At 40.8% G+C, this 19,679-nt stretch overlaps 1 protein-coding gene across 5 annotated transcripts in view; it reads left to right on the top strand.

Moving 5' to 3' along the window:
• Positions 1 to 641: 641 nt before the first annotated feature.
• Positions 642 to 19,679, top strand: part of PHF21A (PHD finger protein 21A) — a 137,594-nt gene continuing 118,556 nt past the window's right edge. For 4 of the 5 annotated variants that reach the window (XM_057365298.1, XM_057365308.1, XM_057365270.1 and 1 more), the window contains exons 1-2: positions 642 to 1,089; positions 1,713 to 1,798. The gene's annotated coding sequence lies outside the window, so the exon portion shown is untranslated. The remainder of the gene's footprint in view (positions 1,090 to 1,712; positions 1,799 to 19,679) is intronic. The other variant, XM_057365279.1, reaches the window with a different exon arrangement.

Below are 19,679 nucleotides of genomic sequence, written 5' to 3' on the forward strand. Positions count from 1 at the left end.
CTCCGCGCGCTACCCCGCGCGCGCGCCCGCGCGCCGCCCCCGCCGAGCCCCGCGCGCCGGGCCGGGCGGGCGCGGGGAGGGAGGGAGGGATGGGGGGATGTGTGTGGATGGGGGGGCGCGGGGGCTTCTCGGCTGGCGCGGGGCCGCCCCCCGCGCTGCTCTCCCCGGCCCCCGCGCCATCACTCCCGTCCGGTACCGGCGGTGCGGGGCGGTGCGACCGCCCGGTGCCCCCCGCGGCCGCGGCCGGCGGCGCCGCTGCTCCGGCAGAGTTTGGTGCCCTACTTCACTCTACTTTAGTTTCACTCACTTTACATCCGGGCTTTTTCCCTAGGCAATGGGGGCCGCAGCACAGCCCGTTCCTTAGGCAAAGGGAAATAAATTCGCCGCACCGACACGTCAAGTAGTCCCCCCTCAGGAGAAGCCGCCGAGCCCGCCCTCCCGGCTTTCCCTCTTGCCCGGGCCCGGGCCGGGGCGGCGGCGCCCTGCCGTCGCAGTGGGGACAGGGGAACGTGGGCGTGGGCCGCCGGTCCCCGCTCCCCCCCGCGGGTCTCCGGCGGCGGGCCGGGCCGGGCCGGGGCGGGCGGGGACGCGCGCGGCGGCGTGTCGGGAGCGCGCCGCAGGCAGGCAGGCAGGGAGGCCGGCGGCGGAGGGATCCCGGCGAGCGGTGTGCTGCGGCCGGGCCGGGTGAATGGGATTGAAGAAGAGTTCAGCTTCTCGGCTTGTTTTTGTGTTACAGTTTCTCTCCTCCTGCGCCTCTCCGGCTTCGTGCCGCCCTCCCCGCCCGCTCCCTCCTCCCCGCCGCAGKAGGAGCCCCCCGCGGAGAGGGGGAAGGAAAAGGACCCCACAGAGGCGAGAGCGAGCGAAGAGGAGGAGGAGAAGGGAGCAACCTACCATCTTCCACTCCCCGCTTAGCTTAAAGAAAGTGAGAGGAGGAGAGAGAGAGAGGCGCCCAGAAGAGGGGGACAGGGAGGCCCAGAGGAGCGGCGGCGCCGGCACCCTCCCCCTATGAAGAAGAGTCCTCCCCCTCACAGAGAGGTCCTGCCAGGGGGACCCCGGCCGGCCCGCAGCAGCACCGCCGCCGCCAGCAGGGTGTAGTATCCCACCTTTCGGATTCGCCTCCTCCTCCTCTTCCTCCCTGCCCCCCCCTGCCCCCCGGGATGGCGCCGGCGCGCCCCGCACTCTCCGGCCAACTTGGCGATGAGGAGCAGCAACTTCGCCGCGGCCCCCGGCCCCTCCCTCGGGGGGGTGGCGGGGAATAGCGGAGCGTCCCGGGGCGGCCCCCCGGCCTCCCCGGCAGAAGTTTGCGAGCGGGAGCGGGAGAGGTGGAGGAGGGTGACACTTGGGGTAAAAGGAGGAGGTGACACATTGGGGTTGGGGGGAGGAGCAGGGGAAGGAGATGACACATTGCACTGGGGATGGGGTGGGGGAGGGAGGCTTATCCCCTCCCCTCCGGTTTCCTTCAGGATGATTATTTCCAGGCCCTTTTCTCTCGGTCGGGTCCTTCGCCGCGATGCTGTCGGGGAAGTTTTATTATTATCTGGGAAATGATGCCGCTCTCGGTGATGGATAATTCGTAGTAAATCTGCTGCTGCGGTTTTTCTTTTTTTTTTTTTTTTTTTTTTCTTTTTTTTTTTTTTTTTTTTTTTTTTTTTTTTTTTTTTTTCCTTTTTTTCTTCCCTCCTTCCTTTCATTCGTCTTTGTGGCCCGAGCAGCGCCGGGAAAATTCCGTTTCTTCAGCAACTTGTTATTCCGGAGCCGGGCCTGCCCCCCTCGCCCTGGGGCTGTCCTTCCCGCACAGGTACGGGGCCGGGGGCCGGGGGTGCCCACGCCTGCCCCAGTATTGGGCACGGACACTTCTTTATTTTGGTTTGTTTCCCTCCCTCCTGCGCCCGTGTAGGTGGAGTGGGGCTCTTGTGGGACTCTGCCATTTGGTGTAGTCCTCTTATGCATGTTCCTTTCCTTTCTTCACTTGCCTGCAGGATTTTTTTTTTTTTTTTTTGGTGGTGGTGTGTGTTTTGTTTTTTTCCTGTTCTTTATTATTCAGTGCTTCACTGTCGGTAGCGCTTTCTCCTCAACCACCTCTGCAGTTTGGTGGGTGCTGGTGGGTTTGTACGCCGAGTTTTTTTCGGTGAATTCGTATTTTATTAATGCATGGAGCTCTTCATTCAACTTCTTCTCAAGTGTCAAAAAATGAGGCTATGAACAGATGTGGTTCAATATGGAGAGATTTCCAAGTTCCTAATTCTTGGGGGTGGAGGAAAGAGTGCCATTGGAGAGTGGCTTTTGTTTTCGATTGGTGAACAAATGTCATCACATTTCAGTCACGTGCTGTAATATTCTTTGTTCAGCTATCAAAGTATGATATCTGCTACACCTGTTCCCACTTTTTAATTGTAAGTAACGGTGATTGCCTGCAAATGTTATAATTGCAGATAGGAGCACTTTCTCCCTTTCTCCCTCTTCTACTCTCTTGGATATTTGTTTGGGCCCAAGCACTGAGCTTGACAATGAACTTTTGTTCACTGTGGAGACTGCATATAAAAAGGTCCCTCTGGGGGTAATAACTTGCGTGTGATGAGAAAGTTGTATACTGTGATGTATGGTGGGTCTGAGCATGGAGAAATCAGGTGGGGATGCACGCTCCATAATGGYAGGGCTTGAGGAAGAGGTAGGCTTCTTTGGGCCAGGAAAATTTTYTTGTTATCAGGTTAAAGGATACTTCTGTACACCTGTATGTGTAGATGGATGCATGTTTTTTGCTTAGCTGTAGATTTTTAGGTACCAGGAAAAAGAAGGATTTTGGCTTCTTACTTTTTTTTCTCCCCCCCATTGTGTTCACTTCTAACAATGAAGACACCTGCTTAGTTTCAGTTTTGTAACTCAGCTTCCTCTCTCTTTCCTGTGATTTCCCGGAGTTAGCAGATGATGCTGGATCGGCTACATAGCAGGGAAATTTCTAACCTGTGATGAAGGGAGGCTTATTTTAGTCTTAATTTGTAAAAAAATAGTACGTGTTTGAAAGCCTTGTTAAAAAAAAAAAAAACCCTTAAAATTCTAAAATTCATTACTTCTAGCAGGTTAACGTGTAATGCCAAAACTTCAATATTAAACTTATTAGTGATTGTGTATAATATGACTTTATAGTTTATATTAAATAGTGGCATTAAATTACTACTAAGAATGGGATATTAAAGAAATTAAAAAATATGCATAACTACCAATATTAATTAAATAGTTAATTATCATACTTTCGGAGAAAGATTACAGTCTTTGGAAATTTTGTTTACATCTGTGCATGCTTCATGATACATAAATAAAACTTTCTTTGAGGGCATTTTTAATTATTGTTTTCTAGAAAGGRATTCTGTAGCTCAGTAAATGAAACTTTAAAATGATTTTTAAAAGGAGATGATTTGATTCTCAAGTGTTTTAAAAACTTTCAACTTTACTGTGGTAGAAAGATTATTTTGTGATAGTTRTATCAGCTAGGGGTTTGAGCTCAGAAGGATTATGGAGCAGCCTCTTTATCCATTAATTTCATGTTATATAGTAGCATGTATGGAGTATCTCTTCAAGGTCTTAAGAGACCCGCTGTCCAGCAGAAGGTAGGTGCTTGCTCATTGAGAGTACTTGCCACCAGATGGATGTCAGCTATGTCATATCCCAAGTTTTTAGCCATACTGACCTGAGGGACAAGAAATGTGGAGTGCATCCCATTATGGTTTTTGGTGATCTTTTATTTAACTAGCAATGCCAACACAGTATACAATTAAAAATGTTGTGTGGAGAAGTCTTTTTATTATTAATAATTGTTTTGCCATTAGTCTTTGTAAGATTTTTATCTGAAAGTTTTTAATCTTTGCTCTCTTCTATGTGCATCCTGAACTAGTATTGTTGTGAGATGGAAGCAGACATTTGAAAGTTGTTTTCTTCCTTTAGGGAATGAAAATTAAAAAAACTTTCCTTCAATGAACTTTAAAAAAGCAAAAGTAGGAAATTAAAACATAGGCTGCTTAGAAAAAAGTGCTGTTGTGTTTTCCAGCTTCAACATTGAGATCTCTGCTTTAAGTTTAGATTTTGTAACGATATCTCTTCACTATAGGCCATTCAGCTGTGTTTCAGATATTAGGCCTAGCTATTTCTTATTCCTTACTATAAGTTTTTTTTTTTTTTTAGAGATGAGATTTTGTGTGTCCCAATTAAACTTCACTGTCTTGGTGTGGATCCTTACAAAGGACATAGTTTTCATGCATTTTTTTTTCTTTTTAGAAAATAAAATGTGTTTTATTGTCTCCTTAAAAAGTTTTGTACTTCTGTGTGCAGTTGGAAAGCTTTGACAGTGAGCCTGGCTATCACTTGTGTTGTTCATGCAGTTTGTTTATAATGAAAACATTGTAGCTGTTCAGTTCCTTTATCCTTATTCTCAGAGCCATGAGGAACTTTGGTCAAATGAATTGATACCTCTGGAAATTGTTTGCAGTGGAGACTTTGCTTTTATTTTAGTCCAGTTTGAAGAACCTTGATGGACTATCTTATTTCATGTGTCATTGGCATTTTTGCATGGGTACCACAAATTCAAGGTGAATGTCATGTGAGAAACATATGTTGGTGACCCTAACCTTTTTTACYCTTATTTCAGGTTTGTTGGTTTTACTTGTTTAAAATCCACCAGAAAGAACTTCTTAGGGTGATAGAGCTTTGCCTTTTGGAGGGCCATCTCATGGGGATGTGAGCTGTAAAGCATCTCCTTCAGGAGAGGCTTCTTGTGCAGAAGGGGCAGTGCTAAAAACCTGTTATTAAGCTTCTAATAATATTTCTTCACTGTCCCCTTTCACAACTGTGCAGTCACATGTGTAGCTGTATACTAGAAGTGTAAGACTCTACAAAAGGCCTGGCTCCTGTACGTTTGTGAATTGCCCTTTTTCAATTACTCTGTGCCAGAAAGCAGCTCATATCCTGCTTCTGATGTATTTTAACAGCACAAAGGTTATTTAGGAACAAACCATATCGTGTAAAGGTGGGGCAGAGCACAGAAGGGTTTTGAGATGTCTGCTGAATGCAAAGGGCTAGGTACTTACTTCTGTACCCTTTAAATAGAGGATATAGAAGGATAGTTTTTATAGGTAGTTTGCATTAATATTTCATGTTCAGTATAGCACAAAGCCAGTGTCTGGCCTGTGCTGGTGGTACAGATATGCATTATGCAGGCAAAAAAATACTTTTATTTACGTTTTGGGGGGAACTTTGTTTTTTTCTCATTTTCCTTTCCTTTTTTTTTTTTTTTTTTTTTTTTTTTTTTTTTTTTTTTTAACAGTCTCGTTTAAAGAAAAAAAAAAAGGTGGGCCTGTGTTTCTTTCATAGGTTTTAATTTATGGCTCCTGCACTTTACAAAGTTCCTCTGTGTTCTAAAATTATTAAATGTGATTTAAAGTTTGTTTGATTCTGCTTCTGTTATGTTAAAACTTCACAAGAGTGAAGTGTGGATCATAGAATGGCTGTAAAATGTACAGCTATCTAAAGAGTTTTTTTAAAAGTACTTAGTGCTGAGGAAAGGCTTTGCAGTTAGAATCACTTGTCCCTAAAATAGTTTTTATGGCTGTAGAAAGTTCTAACAGGTCCCTTCCTTTGGTCTGAGAGGATTGCCCTGCCTACTGCCCTAACAAAGCCCCAGCTTTACCACAGAATCTTTTGTTTTAATGCTTTGATCATTCCAGGTTTTTTAGGAAAAGATGTGGTGCTATATACAGGCTTATTTGCAGCATTTATTTTCTGATATACTGTTTACACCATTTTAATATCTCTGATGGAATTACTAAGTACCCTGTGCCTTAAAAGCTCTTTGCCTAGATGGTTTGACCTATTATTTGTTCCCTCTTGCYCAAGATTTCTTGTTCACTGTCATTACAAATGCTCCCTCTTTTGATTAGAGACTGTATGCTCAAAGCACACTTTAAAAAACTGAACACCACAAAACAAAATGTRCTTCCTCCACCCCCCAGACCCCCAATGCCAGCCTAATGTTTGTTGTTACTGCTGGGAATGCATTTAGAAGTGGTACATAAGCAGTGAGGTTTTGCTTCATGTGAGCTCTGTTTTAGGCCATGTTCATATAGCTTCTATGCATTTTTAATGTCTGATTTCTTAAAATATGTGTTTCTTGRTTCCGCCCTTCCAGCTGACACTACTGCACTTGTAGGACAAAAGAGAAAGTTCACTTAATACAAAATTGTGTCGCCTGCCTTTGAAATAAGGGATTCTACCTTTGCATGTGTAATTAAAAGTACATTTTGAAAAGGTAGCCAGTRTGTTTCTTGAATTGCAGTATGAATCTGTGAATTGTTAAAACGAATGAGGGCAGATTTGAGCCTGTGGACTCTTAAGATGGCCTGTGTGAGAACTCTAGCAGAGCAGCCAATCTTCAGCTTCCTTGTTTCTGCCTATGAAATACAAGCTGTCGGTACGAAAGGGAGAAGGAACATTGATTCCTTCCCTTCTTCCTCTTCAACCCTGCAAATCCAAGTTAACTGTGTGGATCCCAGAGGCAGCATAGTTGCAAACAGTTAATTGAAGAGATCAAGTGGTATTCTATTGAAGCTTTAAATTGTTTTAACAAAACTTCTGAGTAATCGCAATAATTATTTTCTGATAAGCTGGCTGATAGTAACTATGGCAACAGCTGTCTGGCCTATGGACAGCATTGCTGTATTGACAAAACCTTTAGATGCTCCTGAGGCCTCTTGCCTCTATAGGGAAGTGCATCAGGATGACTTTCAGGWGACTGAAGCATCACCATTTCTTTCTGTTGCTGTGGGATGCAGTCTTGGCCTAGCCTTTTCCTTTTGCATGTTTCAGCAGGTGCTGCCTTCTAGCCTGGAAAYGCTGCAAAGAGTGTCGTGTACTACAAGGACTAGGGAAGCATATAAGTACTTAGACCGAATTTTGTATGTATATTATTGGTTTTGAAATGTTTTAATAATAATAATTCAGAGCTCAGGAAAGCAGGAGGGAAAAATATAGGAGAACTTATTCATTTTGTTCCCTGGTTGTTTCCTTCCTCTATTAAAACCTTCTTAGAACAGACTGGTAGGGGGAGCTGCCATTCCCTGTACTGAAGTACAGCGTATTCCTCTCTGAGGCCTACGCTGAGACACAGCTCTTTAATTTTCAGCTAAAAGCTGCTTCTTTTCAGAAGAGAGGCAAGCCCCTGCTTCAGCACATTGTAGAAATGGAGGAAGAGCGCAATTCGTTTCCAGATAACTGAATTCTGGACAGGGAGAAAATGCCCCTCACCAAACATACTTTTCCTATTGGTTTTCAGAGGAGTACTCTTTAATGTTATTAAATGTAGCAGTCTTGGGAGAAAACCCACATAAATTCTTGTTAGAATTTATCAGTACAAATGTTAGAAAGCTACAGCCAACTGTGCATGTTACAAAGTTGCCAAACTGCTGATTATTCTTTGGGSACTCTTGGTTAGCTCACGTTTGTTTTTGCAGAAATCTTTGTCCTCTTAACTTCAACACACGAAAACTGGTATTGATCCAGCTTACCTGATGCTCACTAGCAGCAGTCTCCCTGTACGGGAGTGTTTGCAGGCCTGTGGAAAGTGTGCAATATGGCCTACATCTGGTCTCATCTTGAATAAGAATGCAGCCTGTGAAAACTACGGGCCCCAGTGTGCAGTGCTGTGTTTTTAGCACAATGGCCTGCCAGGATTGTGGTCTCATAAGGCATCCTGGGACCTGTAGTTTTCTTGAGCAAAAGTTGGGGATTTAGAGTGAAGCGTGAAAGATGTTACCATATTTTAGAAAAGCAGTCCTCAATACCCTATGCAGTTCTTGTTGGTCAGCTTAAGCCTGTGCAGCTGTCAGGTATTTTTATTTASAAGTTGAAGATGGTTTATAGTTAGGTAATGTGTTTAGAGAAAAGCAGTCCCATGAAGGAAGTCTTCCAACTGCTTATGTGTTTTTTTTGTTCAAGGAATATATTAGTTGTATTAATGCTTTGCTTCCTATGTGATTTCAAGTATCTTGTTTGATATTCTGGGAATTTTGAATCTTTCAAAGCAATTTATGGATGGAAACATTTGGCAGAAGAGGATTTCTGTTACTGGCAGTATGGCAGCCATATTTTCCTTTCTAGCTACTGGCAGGACAGTGGGTCACAGTGGATTTCTTTTTGCACAATGAAAGGGGGTTTTAACAACATTTTTACAGATGAGGTCTTGCTTCTCTGCTGTGGCTCTTGAGAATGAGTGATGACATAGCTGCCTTAGGTATCAAGGCATGGGACCCACTTCGTTTCCTGCTGTGGGGGTTAGTGACTCCATCGCTGGTTCCCAAGGGGACACAGAGTCACAAATACAGGTACTGGCAGGTAAAACTAGAAGCAGAGCACATCTAGCAGTTTTTGTCAGGTGTGTTTAGTCCTGACTACTGTGCTTGAACTCCTGTCAGATTCACATCAAAGAATGTGAATGTTTCTGAAGTAGGAATAGAGCAATAGTAACTTTTCCGAATACCTTTTTTTTTTTTTTTTATATCCGTAAGAATTGTGTCTTTACATAGATTACTTTTAGTGGGGTTGCCAAAGCTAACATGGACATTAATTCGATTTTGGTTGTTCAGCCAGCAATAAGTTTAGTATTTGCTGTAATCTGTGCCATGCTTTGGATAACACAGTTAATTTTCTAGTGATCAAACACCTAACTTTAACTGATCCCTGCCAATTCATTTGTTCTTTGTTTTGTATGACATATTAGTACAAAAAGGCTTATATAAAAGTGTCAGACAATACAAAATAAACTTTGTTTTTATGTTTTCTGAGAATTAATTAGAGCTCCAGTCTTGCAAGAGTTATGTGTATTTAACACTAAGTCCTGCAGAAGTTGGATGGAATAGCTGAATGCCTGAAATCAGAATTGATATAAGTAGCAGCAGGATTMAGACCTCCAAACTTCTGATGCTGGAAAGTAGCTTCTTTGTAATCACCATAATTAGCTGATATCTACACTGGTGTGAAAAAAATTCTTCTTTTCGTAAGTGTCCAGAAATTCTGCCCCTTATAAATTCAGAGTTCACACGTGCTTCATAGTTGTGCAAAAAAAGCCCCCAAAGCCTAAAAAGAGTTGCTCACTCCTTCACCTGTACAGATTACATATACGACAGATACTTCGGTGGTAGTAGCTTCCTTGAGGCAGAGATTGCATTTTGTCAGCACTGATACAATGTACACCCTATGTGTTGCTGACACTCTGTTTAAAACTGATACAAAAAGGTAAAAGGATTCACCTGAAGCCTTATGTGTGTTGTAATGTTGTAATTGTAAAGGACTTTGTAAACAGTAATACAGTTTCTTCAAGTTTGCCAGCCCCTTCACAGCCTGTGTGGAGCAAATTGCTGCCAAGACACACACACTTAGCTGAAATAGTTACTATTAGTATTGTTACATGATTAGAAAGGCTGACATTGTTGCTGTTCAAGGATGAAATTTCCTTTCATTGGCTGATTGGGCCTACACAACAGGCAAGAGAAGAAACMAAGATAAATCTATATGTAGTGGAAAGATGATGTATCTTGTCCTTCAAGGATGTTTTACCCTCTGTAGAGAGCCTGCGACAGTGCCTTTTGTAACACTGCTGTATCAGGGTATCCTAGATAAGGCATGTGAGTAGTAGGGATGTACAAAAGGGTTTGATGCATAGTTGTAAAGAAAAACTTGTCTAAGTACTTCTTATCTCATAAGAGCAAATCTGTCCTGATCTGGGAAGAAATTGTGGCCCTGCTCAAACCAATGGAAAACTTCACAACTGAATTGGAAGTACCAGGATTTCATTATTTTTTCCCCTAAAGATACTTTTAAGTGGATTTTGCAGAGCTGAAGCACTAGACAAAATTTGAAGAATCTGGCACCTGTTTAAGATGCTGCTGCTCACCCCTGGGGGATCTCACACTGGGCACTTTGTCTCCTAGTGCCTTTGCTATTCCTTTAAAAAGTGGCTAATATTCAGCTCTTGTAATGCTTTGTAAGAACTTGGATTCTATTTATTCAGGGCTTTTACTTAATTTGCTAGCATGACAAAATTTTACATGAAAGCCAGAAATTAGTGCTTGATGTGTCCAAGGAATACTTTTTGTCTCCATCCCTCTTGACAGTGTGACAAAACTGTCCCCACTGAGATATTTGGTCTGAAATTTGAAAAACCTGAGTTGTGACTTTAAAAAAAAATAAAGCCCAAACAATTAAAAGTGCAATAAAAATCCAGACCCCCATCCCACTAGCAAACCTTTTTCATAACTCTAGAAAAGGACTACAATGGCCTATATTACTAATAATTAGRCTTTTTGGTAATTTTTATCTAGCTGGAGCTCCAGATACCGTTTTACTGCTGCTTAGCTTGCAGTAATTGTCTCTGATAAGCATCTTTATAGTGTAAATCTATTGTGTGTAGCATGAATTTGCTGTATTAAGGATGCTCTTGTCAGTGACCCCAAATGGAAAGGGTGTGGCTACCTGAGTTTCCCTTTTTACCCTTTCAGAGAGTACATTCTGGTCAGAAATAAATTGGGAAGCACTAGCAAGGTGTGTTTCTGAATGCCCAATACCTGCCCTTGYGTCAACTGCAGTTCTTCTCACAGGGAGGAATCCCACCATACCGTACCTCTTTATTTTGTGATCTTATGAGATTCATGATGAAGTCAGTGGATTTGACACTGTGAAACTTGTTTCAGAATCAGAGACTTAGTTTCCAKTTTCCACCTGAAATTTGGCATATTTCACCTGCTCTACTTACGTTTTGAATGTCAACCTCTAAAATAAGCATGGAAATCTCCTCCCTTCCCAGAATTCTCATCCCTGTGTGGCAGTTTTTTTCTTGCCCATAAGACTTACAATGTCTTCTCCCATCTTACTTCTTGCAGGAATTATATTTGGATGCCTCACTGTTGATGAAGAATTCGTGTAGTGTTTAGTGTAATCCAATGTTTTTTCTGTGGTGATGAGCTGCAGTTTTTGCAGTCAGTCAAAACCTGGTGATGTTGGCCTGTTATGTGCAGGTGCCGGGKTAGTGCCCTACTGTGGTAACAGTATCTTCTCAGCTGCACCGTTGTTAGTTGGGCATAGGTCAGTAACAGCGTGAATACACTACCTCAGGTTGTAGTGCACTGACATTGTCATTGCTACAAAATTGCATGAGCAAAAATACTGATCTTAATAAGGTAAAATTGTATGATTCCTCACCATTTGGGACCTTCTTTCTGGCTTCCTTTTGCTAACTTATTCTACACTTCAGTGCCTATGGTTGTTTTTATTAAAACATGCTGTTTTTTCCTTATGTTAAATGTTTGTTGTTTCATTGTTAATATATTGGGAGATTTCATCATCGTGTATATAGATCATCTCACTCTAAGACTTTTGAAAACTTAACTAAGGAAAGGCATAAGGATCTGTTAAATCTCTGTTTGTGTGTAGCAAGTGCTATACATTAGACATGTTTATACTTTTCTCTCAGGTATACCAGAAACTCCTGTTGTTTCTTCAGAAACTCTCACATAAATTGGGAAATGGAGTTAAATACTATCTGCGTATTTTTAAGCACAATTTTTCCATATTTCCACATACACAAGGATGCATTTTAATCCTTCATCTGTGACACAACTTCAGCATTCCAGTGGGCAGCAAGATTCATATGGRTTTCTTGGGGATCAGAAGTTGTATTAGAAGGGGATTTAAAATCATACAATAAACATTCTTGTATATTCCTGGTCCTCATGGCTTCCCGCCCCCTGCCTCCCCCCCCCCCCCACTGGTTGATAACCAGAGTTTAAATTGATAGGAGCTGTTATTTTTCTCAAATATATTTTAAAAGGGCAAAAAGCCCCTCCTTGAAGTGGCAAGGAGAAGAATATGTAAGGAGTAAGCAATGAGAGGAGTGTATGAGAATTTCTGTGTGTAGGTGTTTGTGGGTAGAGATATGTGTATAAACACCTTTTCTAGTATGACAATAGGATCATTAAAAATCTGGGCATTAATTTTTAAATGACAGATTTTGTTTAAAGAGTAACTTTTATAAAGCAGTCTTCATAATGGTAGGCACTATACTGATATCACAGTAGTATGAGTGTTGGTCTTCATACAGCTGTGTAATATGCCATACTAGTTTAGCATTCCACACTGTTTTGTCTCATCTTAGTCTCTGCTGTTGTGGTAAGTCTTGCCACGGGGTGGTTTTCTCCATTTTCTTGGACAATGTTGGAGTCAGGCTGTTGTATACATGGAATCAATGGATTCCAGGAGAACAGGAGAAAATTGCGGTGATGTTGGTGTGAAGGGATGTGAAGGAGTGTCCCTCAGCTGCAAGTTACCGCTTTCTTCTCTGGGTGAAGCACCTTGGGGATAGATCCTGGTCCCTTGGAAATAGAAATAATAGACTGCCACAATAGTCTTCTTAAAACTGCCAATGTTTTTGTTTAGAAAGCACAGTCTTACTATGCTCCATGATACCCTTTCACTCTCTGTCAGCACTGTGAATGTTGAAAATGAAATGCCTTTCAATTTTTATAGTAACTACTAAAAAGCGATTAACCTACAATCTATTCTTCTGATTTTAAGTAAACAATCAGTTAAAAATCTGTGGCAATCAGTGTGAGTAAAACTGTTTTGGAAACTTTGTTTTTCTTGTAGCTGAAGTCTACTTCCATTGTGCAGCAGTCTTGCTCTTTTCTTCCATTAAATGCTGTTTGTATGCTCATGTGATTCCATGTTAGAATGACCTAGTGAATCAATGTCATGTTTGAAACCTAGTGTGTAAATCTTTTTACTTGTGTTGATTAATCATGGTTTTGTGAAAAAAGGGACTTGGAAAGGTTACTTGAATTCTTCCTTTCTGATTACTGTGACTACCATCAGTACTCCCACACGGAGGGTGACTACCCCAGCTACAAATACCATTCTCCAGATGCTACAGTTCCCATTAGTGTACTTTTGAGAAGTAAAGAAGAAAAAGAAAGTATCTTAGGGGGTAATGTGGGAGAATATAATAAAAGAGGAAACAAAGACAAAATTTGAGATTGATACCTGTGTACAGGGAGCAGTGAGAGTGCCAGCTGACTTGTACGTAGGGGAAGGAAGATCAGAGCACATCAGTGTAATAATTTTGGAGTGCTTCCTGTTGACTTGTTAATACAACATAGAATTTGGCCCARGCAATCTGCTGTTGTGAATCAGCATAGTTTATCCACTGGAGTATAGGTGTGCTTGTTATTATTCAAGAATCTGCTCTACTTGAAAGATAACAGGTCAGTGTGGTAAGCAGCATTATTCCCACGTTTTGGATTAGAAACTGAGATAGAGAAATCGATTTATTCTGCATTGCAGTCATTTTATTGAAGACCGTTAACTAGAAATGGAGGCCTTTACTTGAGTGTTTAAACCAGAAAACTGCCTACTTCATTCATATCCTGAATGTTGCTATGTTGTAAGCAAAAGTGAGCCAATATACTGATTAAGTATGGATGGTGTACAAATAGTGTTGTCCCAAAGGAGGTGAGATTCTTGTAAAACTGGTTGTACAAAATAAATAGGGTACTTTTTTGGTCTTTTTTTAAGTGTTGGGTATATTTTTTAGGTTATCTTGGATTGAAGGAAAAGTAAAGGGTTGAATGGGGATGGGAGACCTTCTGATACATAGTGAAGATAATGATTAATAAATGTGAATTTGAAATGCAGTAAAATCTGAGTCGCATGAATGAGCACAGGTGCAAAGAAAGAGTCCTAAGTAAAGTTCTGTAGAATGTGAAAAAACAGATGAAAGAAGGTGGTGGTGGTTGTTGCCATTGAAATTTTTGTCTACCTTTCTAGCTCTGTTGCAGTACACTACAATTAATACAAATTTCATGTTATCATGTGAGCATGATTGTTTCTAAAACGTCAGTTTTATGTACTTTATCCTGTGTGTGAATGAGGCTCCAGTAACTTTACTGYATACGATCACTGTTTCTGTGTCACACTTTGAGTTTGGCACAAAGGACTGTACAGAGCTAGTTGGGTGAAATGGTTCAGTGCACAGCAAAAGTAACACTGAGTAACAAGTGTTGTCAGTGCTGAAGTCTTAAGCACTTGTTAAAACTATTTCGTGTACAGCTTATGTGAGCAGAATTCTTCAATTCTCCCAAGTGAGTACTGTTCAGGGACAGATATCTTGTTCTGTTAATTTGGAGAAATGCATTTTCCAAGTGAGGAATTGGCAGAGCTGGCAATACTCAAGTTTCTGCATCTGTCCCAGCTGGCTGTGTCCAGTGTTGCTTCCACTGACTCTTAGTGCTGCATAATAAGGGCACTATATTCCAATGCAAACATAAAAAGTGATGCTCCTTTTTTGTTAAATGCCTCACTTTTTGCTGTATATGGCTCRCTTAAAACTGTGATTCYTGTGCTTAGAACTCAGTGTCTGTGACTACCCATRTTGTCAGGCTCTTGGGCTTTGGTGGAATGTTGAATCATGACCTTTTAAATGCACATCTCTTGCTTTGGAGTATCTCCTGTTACAGCCCAAAGTGGCACTGCTGGTGGTCTCTGCTGGTGTCTGAGTTTTTGTGGAGAGCAGAAACTGGCATATGCCCCTCTAATGTTTCATTAGAGTTGTTCATGTTTTGAGATTGGTTCTGCATTAGCCTGAGTTGTCTTTCATCAGTAAGCTGGGTTAACACTGTATCTTTACTGAAGTATTTGTATGTTGTGACATCTCAACTCTGTAACTGTGGAGACAGCTTCAAGGCCAAACACAAGGCAGCTTAAGTAACCACKGCATCTCATACTSTGCAGTGTGACTTCTGTGAAGTAGAATTCTTGTTTTGGTCATGTCTTGATTTATAGATGGRTGTAATGAAATTTCACAGAGTATCTTGTGTTAACGATTCGATGATTGGCGTGCTTCTCGGGTTCATATGCAATTAGTCCCCCATACATCACCACTGCTTAATGAAAAGTTTGTAAAGTAAATCTCAGGGCAGGGTATATATTGCCTTGGCATTAAAGGCCTGAGATCCAAAGAGACATTGTTGGCTGCATTCTTAAGAAAGAAGACTTTCAGTTCTTGTTCACTTTATTGCAAAAAGATCAGTTCTGCTTTGTAAGTGTCATGGARAGGTGAAGTACACAACTTCATGGGAACTGTATTGCACTGGAAATATCAGCCTTCATCATCACTAAGACCAGTGGCTTGGAATTGCARGCAAATGGGCATAAATCTGGAGATACCTGTACAATTGTCCAGTTGTTCCTCTATCTCCATGCAACCTAATGTGTGAGASGGAGGAAGAGGAATTTAAATGCCTGTATTTTGGAATATGTGGGAATCAACTGAGCTTTTCTGTGTAATAGTTGAAGTATCAGTAGATATGGGGGAAAAGCAGAAACTCACCTTGAACTTGGGAGGAGAGCCAGAGCATAAGCATTTGTTTTTTATTGTGAGGAAAATTGTGAATGAGATTTGAGAGGAATTGTTTGGTGATCTTCTATACTTTATCTACCCTAGAATTTATTCTCAGTGAGACATGGGGAACTTGAGATGAAAACTTTCCAAGTTGTGTAYCAGGAAGACAAATTATGCAAGTGTGATGGGTTTACTGGTGGGATGGAGAAAAGMGAAATGTTGCCCCATGGATGAAAACAGAAGTACTGAAGTATGAATAAACTTAGTACACACACATGATTATATGTTCTTGTGGTTCTCTCAGGAATACCAACAAACTCAGCCTGAAACATTGAGCCTATGTCAGCACAGAATGAGAAAACATCTAGTAAATCAGAAGTTCCTGACTACAAATAAGAGTGCAATTTCTTTGAATTGTTAGTTTGTAGTGCTATTTGTTGCTAGTGTAGTTCGCACAAATGATCTCCAGGATGACAAGGACATTGTGTTGCTCTTTTCTTTCAGCAGGACCAATTTCAATGCTGTTACTGGTCTAGATGATAAGTCCCCCTCCCAAAACAAAATGGAAGAACCCCAAACCAACCTATGTGATTCTGTTAGGAGGAGGTTATTTAAATAACAAAATTATACTAGCTCCTATGTGAAATTAAGGGGGAAAAAATAACACAGCCTGAAATTCTTACTCCCTTGTCTTTTTGTGTGACTTCAAAGATTTCTCATGTAAATTGGATCTTTCTCATATAAACTGGATCGTGGTCAGCTTTCTCAATAGTGTAGATGAGCAATAATCTCATTGAGGYAATATCTGCGAGTTCATGAAACTGYTTATAAAGCYGCTTCTGGTTGTTTTGCATGTTTTTATCTTTGATACTTGCTTGTTCCTGGTAAGGATGATAAGCTTATTGGATATGTTCATCTTCATCTTACTGCCTACAGCACTACTGGAAGGTGTTATATACTGGACACTTGCTTTGTTTTCCAGACCTGTTGTAATTCTGGGCTCTAGAAAATGAAACTTCAGTGTTTCCCACAGATTGAGACCTGCTTGTTTATCCTACATGGCTTTCAGTTTGGCTATCTTCAAAAGCTCATCTGTCAGAAGAGAAAGAAGCTGACAGTGATGAGAAGCCAGACATTCACCAAATTGTTTAGGCAGTGCTTTCTAGCAGGTTTAGCAGTACTTCTAGCAGAATTCTGTTTGATTTTGTYGTGGGCCTCAGCTTGAGTTTAAGCATTTTCTGGGATAGTAGTACTTCTTCACTTAGACTTTCTTATTAAAAGGGAGAGCGTCCTGCACTCTTCCAGGATCAGGCAGGACTTGAAATAAATTCAGTTTTCTTGGGTAGGAATCAGATATTCATCTACATGTTCACTTTGAATCCATTGGTTCAGGAGATCCTTCCTCTGGTCAGTTGGGAGGATGCCAAATTGTTGCCACTCTTAAATAGGTCTTGGCAGTTTTTGCAGCAAACAACCATGGCTTATGTTTAGTGCTCCTTTCCAGCTTTCTGAGTCTGTCTCAGTAAGGAGAGACTGCCTGAGTCTCCTTGGCTTGACACCCTGATTAGTGAGGGGCTTGGAGGAGAATTTTTTGGCATGCTAGTGGGTTATATAAAAACAAACTCCATAGCCTTGAATACTTGTTCATGGCTTTATTTCAGTGTTGCATTATATCATACAACAAGCATAAACCAGTTTGATTTCTGCTTCAGAACTTGCAATTTCTGCTTTTAAGATTATGTGCTTGAATTATAGCCTGGTTTATTTACCATAAAACCAACCTCCAAAACAAACCAAGACATATACCAGCATGGCTGCTCAATGTGATTAAACATAAGAGCTAACATACTGTGTTGGACCAAATGTCCATCTAATCCAGCATCTTGCCTTTATCAGTGTCTAGCAGCAGCAGCTGACTGAACAGTATAGGAAATGGGTGCATTCTGTCAGCCGCTGAAGTATTAACAGAAGATTTCTGACAGACAGTTGTTTAGCTCCTGTCTGAGAWGGAAGCTACATTTGGGCTATTGCACTGTGAATAGCAACATCAAACTATTTATAGGTGAATTTGCTGCCTTTTAAAACTAATTTATAAATATCTGTGACTTACACAGTGTTTTCACAGCAGCRAGTTCCATGCCGTTTACCTGCACTTTCTGTGTGTGTGATAGGTTGATGCAAGAAAAAAATAGTTTCATTTGTTTTAATCATGTCTCTAGTTGTCATTCCTCTGTGTACCATTTCTAGTTCTCACCTTTCTGAGGTGGAACAGCCAGAACTATGTACAGCATGCATCACAGCAGCATGTTCCCTGTTTTTTTCTCTGTTCTAATGCCTTCTGAGATTTTTCTCTGACTTCTTGCTGCTGAGAGTTGGACTGTTTGCTTGCAGTAATCTTGAAATCTTTTTCATAAGTAGTTAGGCCTAGTTTCAATTAATTGTTGTGTATTTATAGCTAGGTTATTTTTTTCTCTGACTATTATTTTGCACTTCTCAACCTGGCACAACAAAATGACAAATGAAAACCAGTCATTTGGTATTATCAGATCCCCTGTAACTCTTTGAAGTTTACTTTAATTACAACTATCTGAAATGATGGAAAGCATCACAATGTCTGCAACCTTCCTTTTTGCCAGATCAGTTAAAAGCATATTCACACATTTAACCCCGATCCTTGTTGTGGTAACTTCCCTGCCCTTTGACTATTTCGTGTTTTCTTTTTTTTTCTTTATTTTATTTTCTTTATTACTTTTGCATAGGTACTCCCATGGATTTCACTCTAAGGTGGTGTGAGGTATACAAATAGGTTTGCTTCCTTTTGGTTTTGTTGCAATATGGTGCATGAATCTTTCGGTATTTGAGRTGTAGGTCTTCCAGCATCCCTTTTCATTTGCTTTGAAGTTGGATGTCCAAGAGCTTAATTTCATTAAGATTGTAATCTTTTATRTGAATACTTGGAAGAGAGTGTTCCTTAGAGATGTGGGGTTTTGTGTTGGGGTTTTTTTTTTCTTTGTGTGTGTGTGGTTTTGTTTTCTATGTTTTGGGTTTTTGTTTAAATGGCTGGTGCTTTGTAATCTTAGTATCATGAATTATATTACCTTCAAAGGGTGATTTAATTAATTCGTGCCTCTATAATTTGTTTTTGCATCCTGCCTCATCCCAGCCTCTTTTCTTCAGTTCTTTTCCAGTTTGTAGAAGTCTGTGATGGTTTTACTATGACCAGCTGTGAGGTTTTTTTTCATAGATACCAAGAATCCACTGCTTATCTCATTTTGTTATCTTGGTCAAATTAWTTTTTTTTTATTTGATACTCTGGTTTGAAACTCAAAACTTCTCATTCACCCAGCATTGATATCAATGAGGAATTTTGGGGTAGCTGACTGTCAGGCAAAGGGCAGGTGTTAACTTTCATAGGTTTACTCSTTGTCTAACTGGAATATATTGATTTGATTATGGGAGAAGTTTGTATTAACTAGTTGAACTTTTAGGAGAGTGGGAACAGACACTTCTCAGAGAAGTAATATTGCTAGAAAGTAATACTTCTTTTGAATATTATGTTTCTGTATATATGAATTTGCCTTTGCTGCTGTAAGTATTGATTGGGTGTTGAATAATTAAACTCACACAGTAGTGTGTGTGTGTGTTCATTCCTATATGTGGGGGATAGGAAGAAGGGAAAAAGGAACTTCTGTCCAGAAGACTCCTAACCTGGAGGACAAGGAGACTAATATGTTATGTAGCAACATGCAGTTGTGACATCCAGACTGTAACTTGACAGAGGATATTCAAATGAACTAATTCAGAACTTGGCAACACATGGTACTGCTGATTCACCCACTGTAGGAACTGCATCCTTCAGCTTTGCTCAGTGTGCATGCATTATACAAATTTTTAGATATCTAGRTGGTTTAGGTTATTGTTGGGGGAATCAGCCCTCCTTCAACTTCTTGCTATTTGTAACTGCCTTTAATAATTTGAATTACAATCTTACATTATTATATTCAGAAGCTCTTAGCACTCTGTACTCTTGTGTGGGTGCATGCTTGTGATGCTTTGCAAGTTGTGGGGAAAAAAAAAAAAATTAGTAGGTTAGTATTAAGCTGTTGTGGAATTTGAACAGTCTCTAGTGTACTGTGTGACTGCAGCAGGAACTTAATAACTGCAAAAAGTTTAATTCATAAAAATTACTGTTGCCTTAAGTGCTTGAATAAGAACTTTGATGCGGGTTTTTAAAAAGTAAGACTGATGG

This window comes from Malurus melanocephalus, unplaced genomic scaffold, assembly GCF_030028575.1.
Source record: "Malurus melanocephalus ecotype Western Australia unplaced genomic scaffold, MMel_1.1 scaffold_2, whole genome shotgun sequence".
Taxonomy (NCBI): domain Eukaryota; kingdom Metazoa; phylum Chordata; class Aves; order Passeriformes; family Maluridae; genus Malurus; species Malurus melanocephalus.